The sequence below is a fragment of the Giraffa tippelskirchi genome, chromosome 1 (assembly GCF_054371585.1).
Source record: "Giraffa tippelskirchi isolate mGirTip1 chromosome 1, T2T-mGirTip1v1.2.pri, whole genome shotgun sequence".
Taxonomy (NCBI): domain Eukaryota; kingdom Metazoa; phylum Chordata; class Mammalia; order Artiodactyla; family Giraffidae; genus Giraffa; species Giraffa tippelskirchi.
This window is the reverse complement of record NC_137275.1, coordinates 6,440,803-6,453,242: the sequence shown is the minus strand read 5'-3', so window position 1 is coordinate 6,453,242 and position 12,440 is coordinate 6,440,803.

Below are 12,440 nucleotides of genomic sequence, written 5' to 3'. Positions count from 1 at the left end.
ACCGACTGGACATGAATTTGAGCAAACTCTAGGAGATGGCAAAAGACAGGGAAGCCTGGCAGGCTGCAGTCCGTGGTCACAAATAGTCAGGCACGACTTAGGTACTGAACAACAAAATGAATGAAAGGAAGCGTTACTCGCTCAGTCGTGTCTGACTCTTTGCAACCCCATGAATTATAGCCTAGCAGGCTCCTCTGTCTGTGGAATTCTCCAGGCAAGAACACTGGAGTGGGTTGCCATCTCCTTCTCCAGAGGATCTTCCCAACCCAGGGATCAAAAAGAAGCTCAGATGCAGAGTAGTAATCTCTGCAGAATGATCTTTTCAGTGATTCCTCTTCTTGACTTTTGACCTTTTGTGTTTTTCAGATTTTCTCTAATAAGCTCGCATCCCTTTCTAATCAGAAAAAGAAAAATAAACCCGCCTTCTGTGTATGATCATTTAACACAACACACAACATCTCCAGAAAAGGAAAACAAAACCAGAAGTTGTCACGGACACTTCTCTGTTCTGGCTTCTTTTTTTTTTTTCATGGAAATCGAGTGTGGGAGGTTCAGATGTGAGAACTGGCATGATCTGGTGCCCTGGTGCCCGCAAGTGGTAATGGGAGCTTTCACTTTCTGTCATTTCCTGTAAACCTCCAGAGAGAAAAAGAATTGCCCGTTGCAGGCAGAGCTGTTCCTCAAATGTGCTCACCTGAGAGCAAGGCTCTTTGTTCCTCTTGACTTCACTCCAGAGTCCCCAGAGTCTGAGGGTCATTGTGTATAACATGTATTCACAGTTCAACCTTGTGCGTCTCTAGAGAGCAGCTGAGATGCTGCCCTGGGCGTGTCTCACTGGAACAATCCCGCGTCTCCCGGTGATCTCCCTGTGCTGCCTGTCTCTCTCTCTCCTGGTTCCTCCTCATTGCCCACCACTGCCCCTCTCTCATGGGATCCACAGGCTCATCTGCCCCTCCCCATGGTGCTCACACCAGCGTTCAGGAGAGGCCAGGTTCCTTGACCATCAATATCAGTCACCTTTATCACCATCACCATGCCTAGTATTTCTTGAATTCTTACCAAAAACCAGTCATTGTTATCTACTTTAATAATTCATGGAATTCTCATTATTCTCATTACTATGTCACACTATCTCATCCTCATTGCTGTCTCATCTTTGCAGATGAGAAAATCAAGGCTTGACAAGGTTAAATAACTTTTTTCAAGGTCGCCCAGTTAGTCATGGAGGGGAAGTGTTACAACTAGGTGGACTGACTTGAGTTGGGGTGCTTTCCCATCTGCTGCACTAAATAAGTCCCCAGGAATATTAAAAACAAAAAAAAAAACAAAAAACCAACTTGGCTTCTGTTCCAGAAACCTCTGAACTCACTCCCCGTCCTGACTCCGCTTTCTCAGGCTTCGTAGGTCTCCAGCCCTACACTCCACCTACCATTTACGTGTTTGCTTCTCCCTGACACTTTGACACGAGAAATAGTGTCTCTTGTCCCAGACTGGGCTCCCCTTTTTTCTACACTTGCATCTGTCCTCCTCACCTCAGCACACTTAAGGACCCTTGTCAGGGTAACATGCTTTCTATCACTCCTTCCCAGAGCTGACATTGTTGGACCCCTATTCAGACCACCTGAGCCCTGCAGGTGGGGATTAGACTTACAGCTAGAATCCTTCCAGGTGTGCAGATGAGCGTGAGGTGTTAACCAGCGTCAAGGTGTTTTTTTTGCTTGCCGTAGATGAGGCCCCATGGGTTTTGGAGAAGGCTGGTATGGATGGTTGAATCTTGGGGTGTTTTTTTTCTTTTTATATAAATGTTGAACTCATGTATCCTTTGTCATGAAATACCGGGTTATGGATGTCTTACTTTAGCTCCGGAGAATACATTTGACCAAAGTTTTGTAGAAGAAAGAGACTAAAGGAAAGAAAGAAAGAAGAAAAGAAAACCTTCCCTGTAATGTTTCACACTTCTGTCCCAGTTCACTCACCATAACAACCCACATCTCACGACAAGAAGTAGAGCATTATGAAGAGAGCAAGCCTGCCAAAGCGACTTTTGTTCCTAGTTCAGCTTTGGAATTCATCCTTTCTCCTTCTTTGTGTAGGTCCCAGAATTTTATGATACCTCCCTTCCCTACCCAATGAGTTCTGATAGGTTTCCAGATGGATCCAGACCTTACCAGTTATCTTATTGTTGAGGGTTATCACTTGAGTTACCACCTCTTCCCACCATGTCCAGCAACAGTAGGTTCGACAAGTGTCCAAACAACATAAATCTGGTCAACCAGAAGGAAAAGGAGGCAGACCTTGTGATCCATGCAGTTACACAAGGACCCAAGCTCAGAGAGGCCCATGCTTGGTCTAACGTCTCTGTCTTTAAATCCTTAATTGTTGGACAAGGAGCTCAGCACTTTAATTTTTCACTGGGACCTGCAAATTATGTAGCTGGTCCTGAGTGGAAGTAAAGCATTCCAAGACAGAGTGGATCTTGGTCTGTCTAAGGTGGCCCTGTTAATATGTAAGAAACAGATGATAGAGGCTCTGACTGTACTCAATCTTGGAAAACAGCAGACTTGGCTACAGTGTTTGGAGTAGCAAATGGCAACCCACTGCAGTGTTCTTGCCTAGAGAATCCCATGGACAGAGGAGCCTGGTGGGCTACAGTCCACAGGGCGGCAGAGTCAGACACGACTGAGTGACTGAACGTAAACATTTCAGTGCATAATGGGAGCTTAAAACACCCCTGTTGGCTCCTCCTGAGCGTATTTCATGTGCCTAGGAAATTGTTTACCTTCTAAGTCCCACGTCCCCAAGAAAGAAGCTAGTAGCAGGGTTTCCCAATCTCCCTTGAAGCCAGGGTGCAGACACGTGACCTGTACTTCACTGGCCAGGTACTCATGCATGAGACTGCTCTTCAGGGGGAAGAGAGGTGAACACGGAGATGTGGCTGGAGATTTAGCTGATTAGAGGGGAAAGGCATCAGGGGTGGGGCGCTACTGGTGTCTTGGGTGATGTAGGTTGCTGGGACTGCGAGCTCAATGGCTCTGCTGGGTGGATAGACATTGCTAATTTGGGTGAGGTCCCAGGTTGCTTCCCTCGTAGTTCAGTCGGGAAAGAATCTGCCTGCAAATGCAGGAGACCTGGGTTCGATTCCTGGGTCAAGTGGAGAGGGAAATGGTAACCCATCCCAGTATTCTTGCCTGGAGAATCCCATGGACAGAGGAGCCTGGCAGGCTACAGTCCTTGGAATCGCAAAGAGTCAGACACTACTTAACGGCCAAACCACCACCACCACCAGGGTAGCATAGTCTGGAAGCTCCATTCCCTGGCTTTCCTGAGATTCCATTAATATGAGTGCTTTCTGCTTAAACTGAAGTGGATTCTGTTGTTTGCACCTAAGAATCCTGACTGACAAGCTCCCAACTCTAACTGAAGCCCTCCGCAGCCAAAGGTGAAGGGGAGAGATGTCTTGGCTCACCATGTCTGCAGATTTGGGAAGCTTATGAGGTTGTTATTATTATTTTTTAACTTTTTATTTTGAACTGGGGTACAGCTGATTAACCATGTTATGATAGTTTCAGGTAAACAGTGAAGGGACTTAGCCATACATATACCTGTGTCCTTTCTCCCCTAGAATCCCCTCCCATTGCTTATGAGGTATCTCAGTGATGAAGGAGGGGATTCTTATGTGAAATAGCAGCTCTCGCCAACGTGGACAGAGTTGGATGGACTGGCTTGCCTGGCCTGGGCAATTTCCTGCTGCCTCTTGCTGTCCACCTCCTTTCTAACCTGCAGTGGTGGACAGTAGTGCTAAGTGTCCATCACTTTACACTTCAGCTGCTTATGGTTTGAACCACCATCTCTTCTTAAATGAATCTCACTAACTCTCCTATCCCTCCCCCGTCAAAAATAAAGATTACCGTCTTAGTCCATTTTGGCTGCAGCTATAACTAAATACTATAGACTGGGTGTGTGCTAAGTGGCTTCAGTCATATCCAACTCTTTGCGATCCTATGAACTGTAGCCCGCCAGGCTCCTCTGTCCATGAGATTCTCCAGGCAAGAATACTGGAGTGGGTTGCCATTTCCTCCTCCGGTGGATCTTCCTGACCCAGGGATTGAACCTGTAGCTCTTAGATCTCCTGCATTGGCAGGTGGGTTCTTTACCACAAGCACCCACACTGGGTAACTTAAAAACTGCAGAAATTTATTTCTCATAGTGCTGGAGGCTGAGAAACCCAAGATCAAGGTACCAGAAAAGTCATGTTCTGGTGAGGGTCCTTATCCTGGTAGATACGCCAGAGCATTCCTGCTGTGTTCTCACATGGAAGGAGAAGCTAGAGCTCTCTCTGGAGCCTCTTTAATAAGACACTAATCCCATGTATTGGGGCTCCACCTTCAAGGCTTACACGTCCCCAAACCATCACTTCAGGCATTAGTATTTTAATGTTTTGGGAATGAGTTTGGGAGTGGGGAGACACCAACATTTAGACCACAGCAGGCACTGATGCCCAAGTCAACTCAGAACACTTCACAGCTCATCAATCCTGCATTTTACCCCTTCTCCTTAGAAGATTCAACCAAACTCCACCCACAAAGCACTCTGGCTTTCCCTTTTGTGCTCAGAATGCTCTGACCTTCTGATCCACCCCTACGTCTTTGCCAGTTATCGCCTGCCCACCATTTGGATCTCAGCTCAAGGCTCGCTTCCCCCCCGAAGCTTTCCCTGACCACCGTTCCCAGTCTAGGTCAAGTTTCAAGTTCTTTTCCTTGTTTCAGTTTGTAATTGTACATTGTCAGTATCAATATTGATCAGCGTCTGTATCTGCCCTCTCACAAGGCCAGGGACTAGTGCTGTGCTTGGTTGCTGAGTCGTGTCCAACTCTTTGCGACCCCATGGACTGTAGCTCACCAGGGTCCTCTGTTCATGAGGATTCTCCAGGCAAGAATATTAGTGTGGGTTGCCATGCCCTCCTCCAGGGAATCTTCCCAGCCCAGGAATAGAACCCAGGTCTCCCACATTGCAGGTGGAATTTTTACCAGCTGAGCCAACAGGGAAGCCCTCCAGGGACTAGAGGTGGCATGAAAAATAATTAACCATCACAGTGTCACAGGCCTGACCAATCAGAGCAGACACCAGATGTCCTGATCAGGAAAACGACTAGCTTTAGCAACAGCCGCCATGCAGGGATGGAGTTAAGTCTGTTCATTGTATCTTCAGCCTCTGGCCCAGTGCTTGACATGTAAAAGATGCTCTGTAGGATTTCCCTGGTGGTACAGTGGGTTGCAGCCATGAAATTAAAAGACGCTTACTCCTCAGAAGAAAAGTTATAACAACCTAGACAGCATATTAAAAAGCAGAGACATTACTTTGCCGACAAAGGTCTGTCTAGTCAAGGCTATGGTTTTTCCAGTAGTCATGTATGGATGTGAAAGTTGGACTATAAAGAAAGCTGAGTGCAGAAGAATTGATGCCTTTGAACTGTGGTGTTGGAGAAGACTGTTGAGAGTCCCTTGGACTGCAAGGAGATCCAACCAGTCCATCCTAAGGAGATCAGTCCTGAGTGTTCATTGGAAGGACTGATGTTGAAGCTGAAACTCCATTACTTTGGCCACCTGATGTGAAGAGCTGACTCATTTGAAAAGACCCTGATGCTAAGAAAGATTGAGGGCAGGAGGAGAAGGGGATGACAGAGGATGAGATGGTTGGATGGTGTCACTGACTCAATGGACATGAGTTTGGGTAAACTCCGGGAGTTGGTGATGGACAGGGAGGCCTGGCGTGCTGCGGTTCATGGAGTCGCAGAGTCAGACATGACCAAGCGACTGAACTGAACTGAACTGAACAGTGGATAAGAACAGCCTGCCGATGCAGGGACATGATGGGCTCAATCTGTGTTCAACTACTGAGCCCGAATACTGCAACTACTGAAGCCCAGGAGCTTAGGGCCTGTGCTCCACAACAAAAGCATCCACCGCAATGAGAAGCCTGTGCTCTGCAGTGAAGAGTAGCCCCCATCCTGTGCAACTAGAGAAAGCCCTCGCAGCAGGAAGACCTAGTGCAACCAGAAAGAATGAAACAATACATTTTAAAAAGATGTTCAGTAGAAATCCCCGTGAGTAAATGATTGCTCTCTGCTGTTGATCCTAGATTTGCTCCACAGCTTTTTCGGACCTAATGTCTTGGACCCTTTGTGACTTCCTAGCCTGCCTTTACTCAGGACATGGACACCAGTTAGCCTTGCCTCCTGAAGCTCCTGGTCATGATTTTCAACTTCCAGGCCCAACAGACACTCAGACACCTGGGGGAAGAATGAATTCCTTCCTTCAATCCAGGACACTCTGGGGGCCATGGTGTGATGGGACAGCATCTCAAGAGGGAGTGGAGGGGGCTGGGAACAAGGTCAAGCTCAGAATGGGTTAAATAAGCAGAGTGTGGCAAGAAAGATGGCAGAGAAACAAAACCCAAGAAGGACTGGAATGATGTAGAATGTTTATGGTGTGGCCACCGCTATGAATCGTAAGAGTGATGTCAGTGTCTTAGGCTGTGCCCAGCTGGGCTTCCCTTGTGGCTCAGCTGGTAAAGAATCCGCCTGCAATTCAGGAGACCTGGTTTGATCACTGGGTTGGGAAGATCACCTGGAGAAGGGAAAGGCTACCCACTCCAGTATTCTGGCCTGGAGAATCCCATGGACCGTATAGTCCATGGGTTGCAAAGAGTCGGACACGACTAAGCGACTTTCACTTTCACCCAGTGGGCACCATCAAACCAAGGACTTGCCATAAGCCAGACGTGTCCTGCTCTCTCACCTCTTATGTCTTGAATGGCTTGGTCTCTCTGCGGTGATATCCCTTTCTGCTCTGCCATCTCTTTGTCCGATTTTAAGCCCCGTAAGCCTCGGGGCTTCCCAGATGACTCGGTGGTAAAGAATCTGCCTGCCAATGCAGGAGACAGGGCTTCAATCCTTGGGTCAGGTAGATCCCCTGGAGAAGGGAATGGCAACCCACTCCAGCCTTCTTGCCTGGAAAGTCCCATGGAAGGAGGAGCCTGGTGGGCGATGGTCCATGGGGTCACAAAGAGCGGGACACGACTGAGTGACCGCGCATGCATGCACACACCTTAAGCAGCACCTCGTAGGGAGCGAAACTTTCCTCCCTGAAATGTCTCTTCGGCACGTGGATTATTCTGAGCTGAAAAGAATCAAGACCCAAAAGAGTCAGGAAGAAACCTTGAAATTCCTCCTCACTGCCTAAAAGATTTTAGATGGAGGGGGAGGTTCCCTAGAATAGAGCTATTGCCAGAGATATCCACAAAGATCTGGGCTCAGTGGGGGTGGGGAAACTCGACAGGGCTTAGAGATCAGAGCCTGCTCTGTGACTCATTGTCTCTGCGTGACCCACTGTCTCCGCGTGACCCACTGTCTCTGCACCACCCACTGTCTCTGCATGACCCACTGTCTCTGCGTGACCCACCATCTCTGCGTCACCCACCATCTCTGCGTCACGCACTGTCTCTGCATCACCGACTGTCTCTGCGTCACCCACTGTCTCTGCGTCACCCACTGTCTCTGCGTCACCCACTGTCTCTGCGTGACCCATTGTCTCTGCGTCACCCACTGTCTCTGCGTCACCCACTGTCTCTGCGTCACCAACTGTCTCTGCGTCACCCAGTCTCTGCGTGACCCACTGTCTCTGCGTCACCCACTGTCTCTGCGTGACCCACTGTCTCTGCATCACCCACTGTCTCTGCATGACCCACTGTCTCTGCGTGACCCATTGTCTCTGTGTCACCCACTGTCTCTGTGTCACCCACTGTCTCTGCATGACCCACTGTCTCTGCGTCACCGACTGTCTCTGCGTCACCCAGTCTCTGCGTGACCCACTGTCTCTGCGTGACCCACTGTCTCTGCGTCACCCACTGTCTCTGCATGACCCACTGTCTCTGCGTCACCGACTGTCTCTGCGTCACCCAGTCTCTGCGTGACCCACTGTCTCTGCGTCACCCACTGTCTCTGCATGACCCACTGTCTCTGCATCACCCACTGTCTCTGCATGACCCACTGTCTCTGCGTCACCGACTGTCTCTGCGTCACCCAGTCTCTGCGTGACCCACTGTCTCTGCGTCACCCACTGTCTCTGCATGACCCACTGTCTCTGCATCACCCACTGTCTCTGCATGACCCACTGTCTCTGCGTCACCGACTGTCTCTGCGTCACCCAGTCTCTGCGTGACCCACTGTCTCTGCGTCACCCACTGTCTCTGCGTCACCCACTGTCTCTGCATGACCCACTGTCTCTGCGTCACCGACTGTCTCTGCGTCACCCAGTCTCTGCGTGACCCACTGTCTCTGCGTCACCCACTGTCTCTGCATGACCCACTGTCTCTGCGTCACCCACTGTCTCTGCATGACCCACTGTCTCTGCGTCACCCACTGTCTCTGCGTCACCCACTGTCTCTGCATGACCCACTGTCTCTGCGTCACCCACTGTCTCTGCATGACCCACTGTCTCTGCATCACCCACTGTCTCCGCATGACCCAGCAAGTATGTGTTTACCAGACAGTTGCTTTGCTATCTTCATGTGAATTTCATTTTTACCCTTTGAGTTTCCCAACCACTACCCCCCACATCCTCTTTCATCTTTAGCTGAAGATGTTATTTAAAGTGAAGGCTTCAAGTATTTTGGTGAGTGCCTTAGTTTATCTGGGTCTCTCCCATGTGTACTAAAGAAAGTGAAGTCGCTCAGTCGTGTCCAACTCTTTGTGACCCCATGGACTGTAACCTATCAGGATCCTCTGACCATGGGATTCTCCAGGCAAGGATACTGGAGTGGCTTGCCATTTCCGTCTATAGGGGATCTTCCTGACCAGGGATTGAACCCAGGTCTCCTGCATTGCAGGCAAATGGTTTACCATCTGAGCGACCGAGGATATATGCTAAACTTCTATATGACTATCTCCTGTTACACCGTCTCACATGGATTCAGTTCTTAGTCTGACCAGAAGCATCTAGAAGGGTAGAGGAAAATTTCTTCCTACCGATAACCTTCTGGGTCCTCTGGTTCCTCTGCCACCAGGGCCTTGGTTGTTCTTTTCTGCCCCAGCCCCTGTGGATTTCCCTGACACGGTCCATCCGCCCTATCTCGTCATCACTGGAACTGTGGTTTTTACCTGCAGATTTGTGCATCATTTCCTCCCTGGCTCAGCCTCGACTGGGTAAAGTGGGCGATTCACATGTGGCTTTAATGAGAAAGTAGACTTGTGAATGAACTGGCTTCAGAGAAGAAAACGCAGGGTGAGTGGAAATTTGATTTTCTTTTAACGTAAATTTTGTTGGAGGAGATCAGGGATGGTACAAAGGAAGATTAAAAGCATTGCATATCACTTTTCTTTCTTTTTTTAAAAAATCCTTTTTATTTTGCACCAGATTCCCTGGTGGCTCAGTGGTAAAGAATCTGCCTGCAATGCAGGAGACAGGAGTTCGATCCCTGAGTCGGGAAGATCCCTTGGAGGAGGAAATGGCCACCCACACCAGTGTTCTTGGAAACTCATGGACAGCCTGGGAAAGCTCATGGACAGAGGAGCCTGGCAGACTCCGATCCATGGGGTCGCAAGAGTCAGACACGACTGAAGTGACTGAGTATGCACGCATAGCCGATTAACACTGTTGGGATAGTTTCAGGTGGACAGCGAAGGGACTCAGCCACACATATACATGTGTCCAATCTCCCTCCTGTCCAGGCCGCCGTGTAATACTGAGTAGAGTTCCCCTGTGCTGCACAGCAGCCTCTTGTTGGTTCTCCATTTTAAATAGAGAAATATCATATGACATCCCTTATATGCGGAATCTAAAAAGAAAACGATAGGAAGGAAATTATGTACAAAACAAAAACAGATTCACACACTTAGAGATCAAACTTATGCTTGGGGGCAGGGGGATGGGGAGAAGGGATAGTTAGGGAGTTGGGGTTTGACATGTACACACTGCTGTATTTAAAATGCATATGTTTCTATATTTATGCTCTACTTCAGTGAAACACGTGAAATGTGTGATATACTCTAGTGTGGGTGAGGGGAGCAGGAAGGAGCATGACAAGAGGCGTAAGAACTTGGGGTTCCTAGAAAGGAAAAAAAGATCCCCCCGACTTCCAATTCAGCTTGTTTCAGGGCCAGCCGGTTCCTCAGGCTAATCCCATGGAAACCCGGCCAAGGGCATCTATTAGGCCGGGCTTGGAGAACACAGCGTCCACTGCCTTTGGGTTGCCTGGGTAACCAGTGGATTCGCACAGTCTCTCACAGCACGCTGGTCTGTGACTTCATTAGATGCTGTCATTTTGAGCTCCGTGGAAAAGAAAGGGACTTTTTTTTTTAATTACTTTTTTCCAAATACAAAAATAAGGACAATGGCTCCCTTGAAAAACTTTGAACGATACAGAAAGATTAATGTAAAAGACAATATGTGTCTTCTGTCATACTATATGCAACATAACAGATTTTTCTCTACGTATATTCAACCACATTTGTTGTCCTAGTTGCTAAGTAGCATCTGACTCTTTGTGACCCCATGGACTGCAGCCCTCCAGGCTCCCTTGTCCTTCACTGTCTCCCAGAGTTTGCTCAGATTCGTGTCCATTGAGTTGGTGATGCCATTCAACCATCTCATCCTTTGTTGCCCCTTCTCCCCCTGCCCTCAATCTTTCCCAGCATCAGGGTCTTTTCCAATGTGTTGGCTCTTTGCAACAGGTGGGCAAAATATTGGAGCTTCAGCTTCAGCATCAGTCTTTCCAATGAGTGTTCAGGGTTGATTTCCTTTCGGATGGACTGGTTTGATCTCTTTGCTGTCCAAGGGACACATGCTCCCGTTTTTGAACACATGAGGGTGTGTTTGACATCAGGAATACAATTGAGAGCAGAATCGTTTGATTGCGGATTCTAGGCTTTTGACATGTTAAAATGCTGATTTCAAACAATTGCTGATTCACTTCCCCCCAGCCTAACTTCTACAGAGGTGCCAGAGAAAGCATCCTAAGAGAAGATTCTGATTTCATGATCCCCTAATTAAGATATCACAGGAAACTGGGACCCAGAGGATGGTCATGTCCCAGATCTCAGGTGAGTCCTTGGGGCGGGCCGCCAAATGTGGGTCCTTGGCTTCATGCACAAAATAATTCCAGAGTGAGCCAAAGTAAAGCTACAGCAGATTTAAAGCAGATTTATTCAGTGAGAAACACATTCCATAGACAGTGTGGACCATCTTAGACGGCGAGAGGCTGTGAAATATGGCATGGTCTGTACCCTGCCAGGCTCCTCTGTCCGTGGAATTCTCCAGGAAAGAATACTGGAATGAGTAGCCTTTCCCTTCTCCAGGGGATCTTTCTGACCCAGGAATTGAACCCGGGTGTTCTGCATTGCAGGCAGATTCTGAACCATCTGAACCAGGAAAGCCCCAGTTTTTATGGGCAGGATAATTTCCTTGGAAGGAAAACGATGACAAACCTAGACAGCATATTAAAAAGCAGAGGCATCATTTTGCCAACAAAGGTCTGTACAGTCAAAGCAGTGGTTTTTCCAGTAGTCATGTATGGATGTGAGAGTTGGACCATAAAGAAGGTGGAGCACCGAAGAATTGACACTTTCAAATTGTGGTGCTGGAGAAGACTCCTGAGAGTCCCTTGGACAGCAAGGAGGTCAAACTTGCAAGGAAATTAACCCTGAGTATTCACTGGAAGGACTAATGCTGAAGCTGAAGCTCCAATACTTTGGCCACCTGATGCAAAGAACTGACTCATTTGAAAAGACCCTGATGCTGGGAAAGAGGAAGGAGAAGAAGGGGGTGACAGAGGATGAGATGGTTGAATGGCATCACCGACTCAATGAACACGAGTTTGAGCAAACCCCAGGAGATAGTGAGACAGTGAAGGACAGGGAAGCCTGGCGTGCTGCAGTCCGTAGAGTCGCAAGAGTCAGACATGATTGAGCAACTGAACAACAACAACCCACACAGAACACGGGAGGGTCCATTCTGACACTCCTGGTTGTCAAATATGTGGATTTTTTCCCCACAGCAAGCAATTCTCTGACACCAGCTGCGTGTCCTACAATTCAACTCAATTCAGATGCTTCCTACCTGGAAACAGCGTCAGGTTCCACAGGTTACAGGCTCATTCCCACAAGACTGCCCTCCACTAAGTCCCCTTCAGCTGCCTGTCCGTGGCCCAGGCTTGTTTCTGAACCAAAGTTGGGTCTGCTCACCCACAGGCAGGAAAGCCAATCTATTGACACCAAGTTGTGCTGAAGGAAAGTGCAGCATTTGCTGTAATATGCCAGACAAAGAGTCCAGGACAGGTAGTGCTCAAAAAACCAGAACTCCCCACGGGTGTCAGCAAAGCAATCTTAAAGGCCAGGTGAGAGGGCATGGGGTCACAGAGTATGTGGCCGGCTCGTGCACAATTCT